The sequence below is a fragment of the Pelophylax lessonae genome (genome assembly GCF_965119305.1).
Source record: "Pelophylax lessonae genome assembly, chromosome: 10".
NCBI classification, from domain to species: domain Eukaryota; kingdom Metazoa; phylum Chordata; class Amphibia; order Anura; family Ranidae; genus Pelophylax; species Pelophylax lessonae.
The window spans coordinates 7417615-7429829 of NC_138777.1; positions in this window are offsets into that span (position 1 = coordinate 7417615).

The following is a 12215-nucleotide window of genomic DNA, read 5'->3' on the forward strand; positions in this document are numbered from 1 at the left end:
TCTTGTATCTCCAGTCCAGGCCCTACTGAAGTTGGAACAGATAGTGCAGAGGGACAGAAATAATACAAATGTCGGCAGGTGTAAATGGTAGACTTTGCAGCAGGAGATGCAGGCTCGGAAGGTCTGGCAGGACATCAGGTCAGGAATAGAAGAGGACGAGGAAGGAACAGCCAGCCAAGGGGAACTTCACATGTAGCACAGGTACTGGAAATGAGGCTTTTCCAGTTTCCCAGGAGACTTGAGACAGGAACATACTGTGATGACTGGAGCTTAAGTAGATGACAGCCAGGCCAGGCCCTCAGAAGCAACATGAAGCCAAAGCATGGACAGGACCGCAGTTACAGTGAAAGCCAAGATCAGCAGTGAGTGGGCAATCAGATACAGAAGCATAGGCAGATGCATAGTCAAGAGCAGCACCGGGTCAGGAATGGGTAGGCAGACGTGCAAGCAGGATCCAGGGTCAGGTCTGTAGTAAGCTGGGTGAGGTGAGGAATGGGATGCAAGCAGGATACAGGAAGTAGCTGAAGACCAGATGTGGATGTGCTCCTGTGTGTGCACCCATGTCTGTATGCACATGCACATACCTGGTCACAATTCTATGGGTAATATAATGCCCATGCATGCACTTGTGCATCAGTCATCTTAATGTGACTCCCTGACAATTCCTGGACAGTGGCTGTGTAATCAGGAAGCCTAGAAATGTATACATTTCTATATTATGCCTAATATACATCTCCACGATGGTGGGAGAGCAGGGATGCTATGTGCTTGTCAAATATATGCATGTGGCAGATTGAAAAGGAACTACCTGGCAATCCCATAGGTTATGTGTTATACATATACTGTTCTCGAGGGTCGGGTGTCCCGTTGGACCCATGGATGCCGGAACGGGTTCATTGTAGTGACCGGGGGAATTACCCATGTTTGACATACCCTTCCCCTGCCTATTGAGGGGGTGGGTGAGCGGGTCAGGGGGATGCAGAATCTCGTCATGCTACTTACATTACTGCCATCATATATTTCTAATGTTCTTCTACCTAACTACTATTATGATGATTTGTGCAGATCGATTTTGTCTTCTTAGGCTCTCTGCAACCACTTCCCCATTTAGGCCGACACACGTTATTGGCGATTACGGTCGCCGTGTGTCATTTGGATGGTTGTAATTATCCGTTAGGGCAATCAGGAGGGTCACATCTGTAGTTGATTGGACCACCCTGACTGTCATCCCTTCCCTGAGGCCCTTCCTTTTATCCCTATTTCTTTTCCCTTTATCTACTCCCTCCCCTCCCCCCCCCTTTTTTTTTCTCTCTCTCTCTCTCTTTTTTTTTTCTTTTTTAGACTGGTGATGGACGATTTAAAGATTATTTCCTATAGATTTTACCCTTATAAGTCTACCACTCTACTAAAGTCTCTGCCAAGTCACAAGGTGTCTCTATACTGATATACCCGGGAGAGTCAATTGGACCCACCAGGCCATACTATGTGATCCTGACGGTAGATATCTGTTTCTAAAAGGCCTAATAAGTGACGAACAAGTGACGCTTGCTACCATTTTTGCCCCTAACTGTCATCAGCATACATTTATCTCACACACCCTAACCAACCTCCTGGACTTTGCGGAGGGCCAGCTGATTCTAGGTGGCGACATTAATGTCCCCCTTATGCCTCTCGCTGACACCTCCTCTGGGACCTTTGTGCTCTGCCCTGGTTGCAGCAACCGCAAAATAAAGTCTATACATGCGGCGCAACTTGTCAATATTTGGCGGCTACAACATCCAGTGGAAAAGAAGTATACGTTTTATTCCTCACCGCATAACAGTTATTCCAGAATCAATTTTTTTCTTATTCCTCATGCCCAGTTACACGCGGTACGCCAATCTTTTATTGGCAATATCACGTGGTCGGATCACGCCCCAGTCTCGATTTATATATTGGCGGAATTCTCCTCATCTAAACAACGTTTCTGGAGACTGAATGAAAGACTTCTCCAGAATGCAGAGGTCTTAACAGATGTATCAAGAGAGTTACAGGCCTATTTTCAAATGAACGACCAATCAAACTGTAACATGGGGATTCTGTGGGAAGCCCATAAAACCGGTATGAGGGGCTTGTTAATTAAACACGGCACACGGATTAAGAGGGAACGCAATAAGAAACTTGCATCGTTCCTTCAAAGGCATGTCTATGATCTTCTACATTATAGGGCTAAAGCGGCTCTACAGTTTTGCCGTAAATTAAGCTATGAATCTGGAAATAAGTGGGGAAAATTGTTAGCTATGTCGTTAAAGGCACATAAGTCGGCGTCCTATATTCCTCATATAGTGTCCCCTGGGGGTCTCAAGCGGACCTTACCTGCACAAATATCTCAGGAATTTAGGAATTTTTACTCTTCTTTGTATAATCTGACAAGTAGTCCCGCCTCCCAACAGGATATCGACGAATACCTCACCCATTCCCAGCTACCTATACTGTCCGCTAAAGTCCGTGCAGCTTTGGATACCCCTATCTCATTAGCAGAAATTCAAAAGTCGTTGAGGGCAATGGAATCAGGGAAAGCCCCGGGTCCCGACGGCTTTACAGTACAGTATTACCAGACTCTACTTCCGATTTTAGGCCCATATCTTGAAAGGCTCTTTAATGAGACTGGTCCTTCCGCGATCTTCCCTAGAGACACTTTAACAGCTCACATCTCACTTATCCCCAAAGACGGGAAAGACCCGTCCTTGCGTGGCAGTTATAGGAACATATCACTTTTGAATGTCGATCTGAAGGTCTTCACTAAAATTCTAGCGACCCGCTTAGTAGGCCATCTCCCGGACCTAATACATTTGGATCAAGTGGGCTTCATTACATCTAGAGAAGCAAGAGATAACACCATAACACCACAAAAGTCCTCAACCTAATCCATATTGCAAACACTACTAATACCCCCTGTGTTCTATTGAGTACCGATGCAGAGAAAGCTTTTGACCGTGTCGATTGGACTTTCATGTTTTTGGTTCTTAAGCATATTGGGTGAGGTGACTCCATGATACATTGGATAGCTAGAGTGTATTCCAATTCGACAGCCTGAGTGAAAGCCAATGGTGTCCTTTCAGAACCCTTCCATGTTAGGAATGGAACGAGGTAGGGATTTCCATTATCCCCCCTCCTCTTTGCTCTATCTTTGGAGCCTCTCCTATGCAAGGTGCGTCTGAGCCCAGACATTCAGGGGGAAATGATCAATGCAAAATCGCTGCATACGCAGATGATCTGCTGTTTTCCCTGACAAACCCGGTAGTATCACTCCCGAATCTATTGCGTGAATTTGACCATTACTGGATCCTATCTAACTTAAAGATAAACTTCGGGAAGTCAGAAGCCATGGGAGTGGGAATTACCGCCCCCCATCTTGCTTCTTTGAAGTCTAGCTTTGGATTTAAATGGACTGATTCGGCATTGAAATACTTGGGGACGCATATCCCTGCTAAATTCAGGGGCTACACTCATGGTTTGGCCGGTGAAACTTGTTGAAAATGTGTATTTTGCCAAAACATCTCTATTTACTATGCGCTTTACCTATTAAGATCCCGAACAGCTATTTTAAAATAGTTCATTCCCTATTTGTTAATTTCATCTGGGCTCATAAATGGTCATGCATTAATTTAACGCTGGCATCTCACTTTACCAAAACATATGGGAGGCCTTGCTCTCCCAGACATACGAAAATACCACCAGGCCATGCACCTAAGTAGGTTAATACACTGGTGTTACCACTCTAGATCTAAACTTTGGACCCATGTAGAGCAAGCATATTTTTAATACTGGTGCCAATAAAGTCCAAATTTCTTTCTTTCCAATCTTCCAATCCCATTATCAAGGATGTGGCACCCGTAGTTATCCCTTTTGCGCCTAGGTACCCTGCGACCTAGGAGCGCATATATAAACTATCTGATATCCATGTAGAGCAAGCGCAAACTACCGTTTCTTTGAAGAGTGCGCTGTGGTGTTAACAATCTTTACCTTCGGTATTGAAGTCACATCCTTTAATAGGTAACACACTATGTATATGCTCTCAAATCTGTTTCCAGCTTAATCTTATGACATTAGATTCACCTTTGTTTCCTGTTCTTGGGAACCCCCAATTCACTCCGGGCCTTGGCTCATGGGAATTTGTTGCCCTACGAGAGGCGGGCCATGAAAAGGTTTCGGCATATTTTTCGGCATTTTTGGGATCATGGGAAGTGGCCCTCGATCTCTAGACTGATGGATACTGAGGGGCCGTTTAGACTCCCCTTTTGGCAGACAATACAGCTACATAATTTCTTGCACTCAATTTCGAACTCTGAGCGTTTCTCCAGACCCTTGACAGTGTTTGAAACGTACTATTCCGATTCTGGGGACCTCCCGCGTATTTTGTCTGTTACATACGGTTTATTGATTACACCTTCAGAACAACCACGTCTAGCCTGCTTAGATAGATGGGAGTTGGATCTAAGCCATAAGTTAACGCCAATACAGATTCAACGATCCTGAAATTTGCTCTCAAGTCCACAATATGTACCAAAATCCAGGAAATAAACTTTAAAATTTTGACAAGATGGTATCTTACTCCTTATAGACTACCCAAATACTGTTCACTTCAGATAGCTGCTGGAGATGTTGGGAAGGTTGCTTCTCCATTTTTTCTGGTCTTGTCCTAAAATACGACCCTTTTGGTTAGTAGTAAGAGCTATAACAGAAATGTACACACTATGACATCCCAAATGATCCAGCTTTATTTTTTCTTCATGTTTCTAACATCCCCGTTGGGATTTATGGGAGATCGATTGTTGGTCACCACTCTTATTCAAAATGGCGGTGGAACCTTTAGTCATGTTGATCTGTAGGAACCCTGCCATTGTAGGCTGCTGTAGAGGTCCTTTGGAAGATAAGATATCTCTTTATGCGAATGGTGCATTGTTATATTTAGGAGACACTAATGACTCCTTGCAAACTTTAATGGGAACCATCATTACATTTGGGGAATTCTCTGGATTTACCATAAGCTGGTGTAGCACCCTACAGGTAGGTGCTAGGTAAAGATATAGTGGGCCTTGTCTGCCTAACAGCAGGGCTGTGATTTAATAGTCAGGGTGTCATGGTTTCCAGGTGTGCCTGCTGAAGGGGGAGTCTCCCAACTGGCTCCTGTGAGAGGCTTCTCATAGGACGGTGGAGGAAACCCAATCAGGGGACACATCTAGGCTTGGCATATTGTGCTGCAAATGATTCTGGGAGTGGGTATAAGTTTGGGGGTGGCACATGACACGATGTCTTTGGCAGGAGCAGAGTCCCAGGAAGGAGAATGCGGCTGTCTCTCCTCCTGTCTGAGGAAGGTGGATGTCTCAGGGTGTCGCCTGAGTGTCCAGAGCATGCTGAATGAGCTGAGGGGATCTGGTGTGCCGAGAGCCTGCAGAGAGAGAGAGGGGTCCAGTCCGAGGAAAGCCTACACAGGTCGTGATTACTGAGGATTGCCCCTGGGGGTCTGCCTGAAGTTAGAGGGGACCACTCCGGAAGAGGTTCTGGGATCCAGTGCCAGCTAGTTGTAAAGAGGGTACCTAGGTTGAGGACCCTGAAGCTACAGAGGGGGTACATAGTCAGTGGACTCAAATCAAGTAAAAAAAACACAAACAAAGATGCCAGAGTTGTGGCTGCTTCAGTTATCGCAACCAGGGTCACAGCTCACATGGGCTGGAGAGAGTACCGGTACTAATGGCAGACCCACATCAGGCCACAGGCCTGGAAATCTTGCTACACTGGTCTAAATCTGTTCTTATTCTCCTTGAACTGCTGGTATCGCCCCTCCATGTAGGTGCCTCTCAGATTGCTATTGTTAGCCCTTTCAGATACCTGGGGGTGGTGACGTCCCCGGAACCGTCGGAATACCTGACACTTATTTAATTCCTTTACTAGACAGACAATGGATTAAATGTCAAGGTTGGTGCAAGTTACCATTGTCAGTAGTGGGGAGAGTAAATCTACTAAAGATGATCTGGGCCCCACAGCTCTTATATATATTCTATAATTCACCTATGTGGATTTCTAATAAATGGTTTATATGAATTGATTCTCAATGTCGTGATCTCATTTGGTAGAAGAGGCAGGCCCTTATTAACTTGAATACCTGACAATATGGCAAAGGTCGCTGTCAGTTCCACACTCCAAAATGTATTTTTTGGCATCCCAATTACTGCAGTTCACGGGTTTGGGGATTAGGGATGGCATGCAATACAGACCCAAAAACAAATGCTACATTTGACTTTTGTCTAGCTCCTAGTTGCTACAGGAGGTTTTGCAGGCATCTGATCGCAAGAGGTTGATATTGTGAGCATACTCAGCCTTGTTATCATCCATTCAGGATCCTACCTCACTTAAATGAAGAACCCATTGGACTGCTGATATTGGAGATATAGATGGGGATCAATGGGACATGGCCCTGGAGTCTCTTCCAGTTGGGTCGGTATCGGCTTCCCACAAACTCTTGCAACTATTTATCCTACACAGAACTTATCGTAAACCTATTAAACTATTTGATTGGGGCTGGAGGGACTCTCCTTTATGCCCGAAATGTACAGTCCACAGAGGGGACTTTATACACATGATATGGCGTTGTCCGAAACGTACACGATATTGGGCAGAGGTTGCGCAGACTATTTCTGATCTAGCCCAAACACCTATACCTCTCATCCTGCTGGTGTGTCTGTTGGATGCAATCGATGCAGAAGTGTATCCAAAAGGTATTTACATCATGGTAACCAGATTATTATACCTGGCTAGGAAGTTGATTGCCCAATTTTGGCTGGCATCTACTATGCCTACTAGGGCCCAGTAAGTTGCCTATTTTAACTCTATTGGCCTATCGCCATCGTAATGCCATCAAAAAATCCAACCCTGTCTGCAAAGCTGGCTAGATAACCCTAACCTGGCCCCTCCACAGCTAGTGATAAATAGATTGTTACGATTTTAAACCCACCAAACATTTTTGTGATGTTTGCCTGGGCTTGGGACTTTTCTTATGTTCTATATATCGGCCTAGCTTAGTTGACATTTTGAGCAGGTTTCCATTAATAAGCTCGGGTGGTTTGATTAGTTTTTCTTTTTTATTTATTTTTCCTTTTGTTTTCTGTTTTTGCAAAAAAAAAAAAAAAAACACTAAATATGGGCTATATACCAGGTGACTGCCTTTTATTTTTCTGACTATATATATATTAGTTATAAACGGGGGGTTGTGAGAACCAGCGCTATGGATAAGAACTGACAGGCAGTAAAATATAAGGTTGCAGCCACCAACCGAACCCCTAAGAAACTTAGGGGCAGGAATATAGTGTGGGGGTGAATAGTTGGAAAACGGCGCTACCTAACGCATGTGCAAAGATGCGGGTGAAGAGGAAAAAAAAGCTTAGTGCGTGCAAAGTGACATATAGATAGTTGTGTACATAGGTCGATGTATATAAAACTTAGGCCAAGACAATAAATAAATAAATGAATAAAAGAAAGAATGTGAAGTTTGGTAAAAATGTATGTTAAAAGATGTATATAAAATCAATAATATAGTGATTTCCAATAGGTACTGCTGAATAAGTGATGATTAATACAATTATTAAATAGGTGAATAATGTAGAATAAATACTGTTGAATAAATATTAGGTAAAAAAAACGCTCAATGTATTGGTTATAAATCGATCTTAAATCAAAGGAGCAGTGAGGATACTAATTGTATACCTTTTGGGATGTAGTTCTCCAATTTGAACACTAGGTGTCACACTTACCCTAAGACCACAGATGTTAAGTATATGAGCCAAAAGACAGGATGTAGGTGAGATCCTCAAACCTGTCTACTGACGGTCCCCTCGGACCCAAAAAGATCCCATCTGGGTACAAAAGGGAGAAAAGAGAAAAGCTACTCAGTGTGATAAGTGTGGATCGGGTATACAATGTGATAGTAGCGACTCACGCTTGGGTAGATGCAGCAGATCCCTTCAGATATTGGCAGTCTGCGCCAAGGAAGCTCCTGCGTTCCAAGCCTAGGCGAGCTGCGGACCGGAAGTGACGTGGGTTTCCGCCCTACGTACGTTTCGTCATAGGACGTCTACGGGGAGCGGTACCCGTCAGTCGACCTCATCGTCCAGAAATAGCCAGAGTCATCCCATCAGCCAATCATTCGCCCTGATACACATCTGAGGATGATTGTATGAAAATGGAGAAATGGTGGAGTGTACAGGTTTATTATGGGATGTCTCTCTAGGCTATATTGATCATCATAATAGATCATGCTGCCATCTAGTGGATCAATTTTGAATTACAAGGATATAAGAACAAAAATTTTTTATTAAGAACGAATATGTGTAAAAAAATTCCGTAAAAATAATGTATGTAAGAAGAGAAAATAAAAAATAGAAAATAAAATTAAAAATGGGCATCAGACGTTTATTTAGATGTTTTTAATAAGGAAAAAATATAGAAGTGATCGAAAAAGTGTTTTGTGAGACATAAGGGTCCCAAAGGAACATTAGTGATAATCTGACCACAAGAAATTATATTGAAGAAAAAAATAATAATAATTTTAGTGTTAACGTCGATATATATATGAGTGAGTGAGTATATCCAAATAAAAGAATAGATGAATAGTATTAGTGGAGTGAAAAAAATGTGTATAGAAATACACCCGTGAAATATTTATGGCTATAATGAAGTGTGGGAAAAGAAGTTTAAAAAAAATCCTCATGAGCTGAGGTTAATAAAAACATCCAGCTGTTTGGAAATAACGTGTCCAATTACATTCTGTGGTGACAACAGAGGTCCACCCAAGGGCGAAATATAATAGTTATTCCTTAGAAAGCTTGAAATGTGGAGTGATGTTGGATGAGAAGGTCAAAAATTCCATAAAAATAAAAATAAAAATAAAAATAAAAATAGGAGTGGATATCATATGTGAGGTAATAAGGTAATAAATAAATTGATGCGTTGACTTCCATATCTCTTCAGAGATGGTAATCTTGATAGTAAGGAGAATTGATGTTTAAGCAAAAAAATTCTAAAAAGGTTAAAAACAATTAGGAGGCGTTAGACAGTCATTTATCAGATAGGTGAAGATCCTCAACATAAATGATGGTATATTAATATTACCCAGATGTTAAATGAGGAGGCTAAAAGGAGGATGTTGGATGAGAAGGCTAGAAAAAATCCGCATCACAAATGACATAAAATCCATAAGAAATATCTAAAAAAATCCAAAAAGTAGAGATGCGTATCGAAAAAAGGAAGAAGGCGTGTGGGAACAGGCTTAAAAAATACATATATAAAACATATGTAAAAACATATGTAAAAAATATATGACAAGAAATATAAAAATATAAAAATCGCACATAAAGGATATCATAAAATGTCAGTAAAAAGGGGAAGTAAAAACAAAATGTAAGAAAACAAAACCAAAGGAGGTTAATTCTTGAGGTAAAATCCAAAAGGAATAAAAATGAGTTATGTGTCTGTGATAAAACAATTTAGATCAATGTCGGCATTTAATCCCTCAGGACGGAGAGAACGCATTAAGAAAATCCATTTAGTTTCATTCTTTGATACCATTCTTCTTTTGTTGCTGCCTCTCCAATCGTTTTTTATTTTATCGATTCCATAAAAAATCATTCCTGTTGGATTCTGTGCATGAACCTCTTTAAAGGATTTGAAAAACACACTCTATCAAGACACTTTAAAGAGGTTCATGCACAGAATCCAACAGGAATGATTTTTTATGGAATCGATAAAATAAAAAACGATTGGAGAGGCAGCAACAAAAGAAGAATGGTATCAAAGAATGAAACTAAATGGATTTTCTTAATGCGTTCTCTCCGTCCTGAGGGATTAAATGCCGACATTGATCTAAATTGTTTTATCACAGACACATAACTCATTTTTATTCCTTTTGGATTTTACCTCAAGAATTAACCTCCTTTGGTTTTGTTTTCTTACATTTTGTTTTTACTTCCCCTTTTTACTGACATTTTATGATATCCTTTATGTGCGATTTTTATATTTTTATATTTCTTGTCATATATTTTTTACATATGTTTTTACATATGTTTTATATATGTATTTTTTAAGCCTGTTCCCACACGCCTTCTTCCTTTTTTCGATACGCATCTCTACTTTTTGGATTTTTTTAGATATTTCTTATGGATTTTATGTCATTTGTGATGCGGATTTTTTCTAGCCTTCTCATCCAACATCCTCCTTTTAGCCTCCTCATTTAACATCTGGGTAATATTAATATACCATCATTTATGTTGAGGATCTTCACCTATCTGATAAATGACTGTCTAACGCCTCCTAATTGTTTTTAACCTTTTTAGAATTTTTTTGCTTAAACATCAATTCTCCTTACTATCAAGATTACCATCTCTGAAGAGATATGGAAGTCAACGCATCAATTTATTTATTACCTTATTACCTCACATATGATATCCACTCCTATTTTTATTTTTATTTTTATTTTTATTTTTATGGAATTTTTGACCTTCTCATCCAACATCACTCCACATTTCAAGCTTTCTAAGGAATAACTATTATATTTCGCCCTTGGGTGGACCTCTGTTGTCACCACAGAATGTAATTGGACACGTTATTTCCAAACAGCTGGATGTTTTTATTAACCTCAGCTCATGAGGATTTTTTTTAAACTTCTTTTCCCACACTTCATTATAGCCATAAATATTTCACGGGTGTATTTCTATACACATTTTTTTCACTCCACTAATACTATTCATCTATTCTTTTATTTGGATATACTCACTCACTCATATATATATCGACGTTAACACTAAAATTATTATTATTTTTTTCTTCAATATAATTTCTTGTGGTCAGATTATCACTAATGTTCCTTTGGGACCCTTATGTCTCACAAAACACTTTTTCGATCACTTCTATATTTTTTCCTTATTAAAAACATCTAAATAAACGTCTGATGCCCATTTTTAATTTTATTTTCTATTTTTTATTTTCTCTTCTTACATACATTATTTTTACGGAATTTTTTTACACATATTCGTTCTTAATAAAAAATTTTTGTTCTTATATCCTTGTAATTCAAAATTGATCCACTAGATGGCAGCATGATCTATTATGATGATCAATATAGCCTAGAGAGACATCCCATAATAAACCTGTACACTCCACCATTTCTCCATTTTCATACAATCATCCTCAGATGTGTATCAGGGCGAATGATTGGCTGATGGGATGACTCTGGCTATTTCTGGACGATGAGGTCGACTGACGGGTACCGCTCCCCGTAGACGTCCTATGACGAAACGTACGTAGGGCGGAAACCCACGTCACTTCCGGTCCGCAGCTCGCCTAGGCTTGGAACGCAGGAGCTTCCTTGGCGCAGACTGCCAATATCTGAAGGGATCTGCTGCATCTACCCAAGCGTGAGTCGCTACTATCACATTGTATACCCGATCCACACTTATCACACTGAGTAGCTTTTCTCTTTTCTCCCTTTTGTACCCAGATGGGATCTTTTTGGGTCCGAGGGGACCGTCAGTAGACAGGTTTGAGGATCTCACCTACATCCTGTCTTTTGGCTCATATACTTAACATCTGTGGTCTTAGGGTAAGTGTGACACCTAGTGTTCAAATTGGAGAACTACATCCCAAAAGGTATACAATTAGTATCCTCACTGCTCCTTTGATTTAAGATCGATTTATAACCAATACATTGAGCGTTTTTTTTACCTAATATTTATTCAACAGTATTTATTCTACATTATTCACCTATTTAATAATTGTATTAATCATCACTTATTCAGCAGTACCTATTGGAAATCACTATATTATTGATTTTATATACATCTTTTAACATACATTTTTACCAAACTTCACATTCTTTCTTTTATTCATTTATTTATTTATTGTCTTGGCCTAAGTTTTATATACATCGACCTATGTACACAACTATCTATATGTCACTTTGCACGCACTAAGCTTTTTTTTCCTCTTCACCCGCATCTTTGCACATGCGTTAGGTAGCGCCGTTTTCCAACTATTCACCCCCACACTATATATATTAGTATGTGCATTAATTATGTTCTGATTGATCTGTATACCACATTATTGGGCTATATGGTCACTTACAATCCTTGTCAATAAAGTTTGGTTCAAAAAATCTTTTTTGATGTCTTTAAATAAAAGAAAGT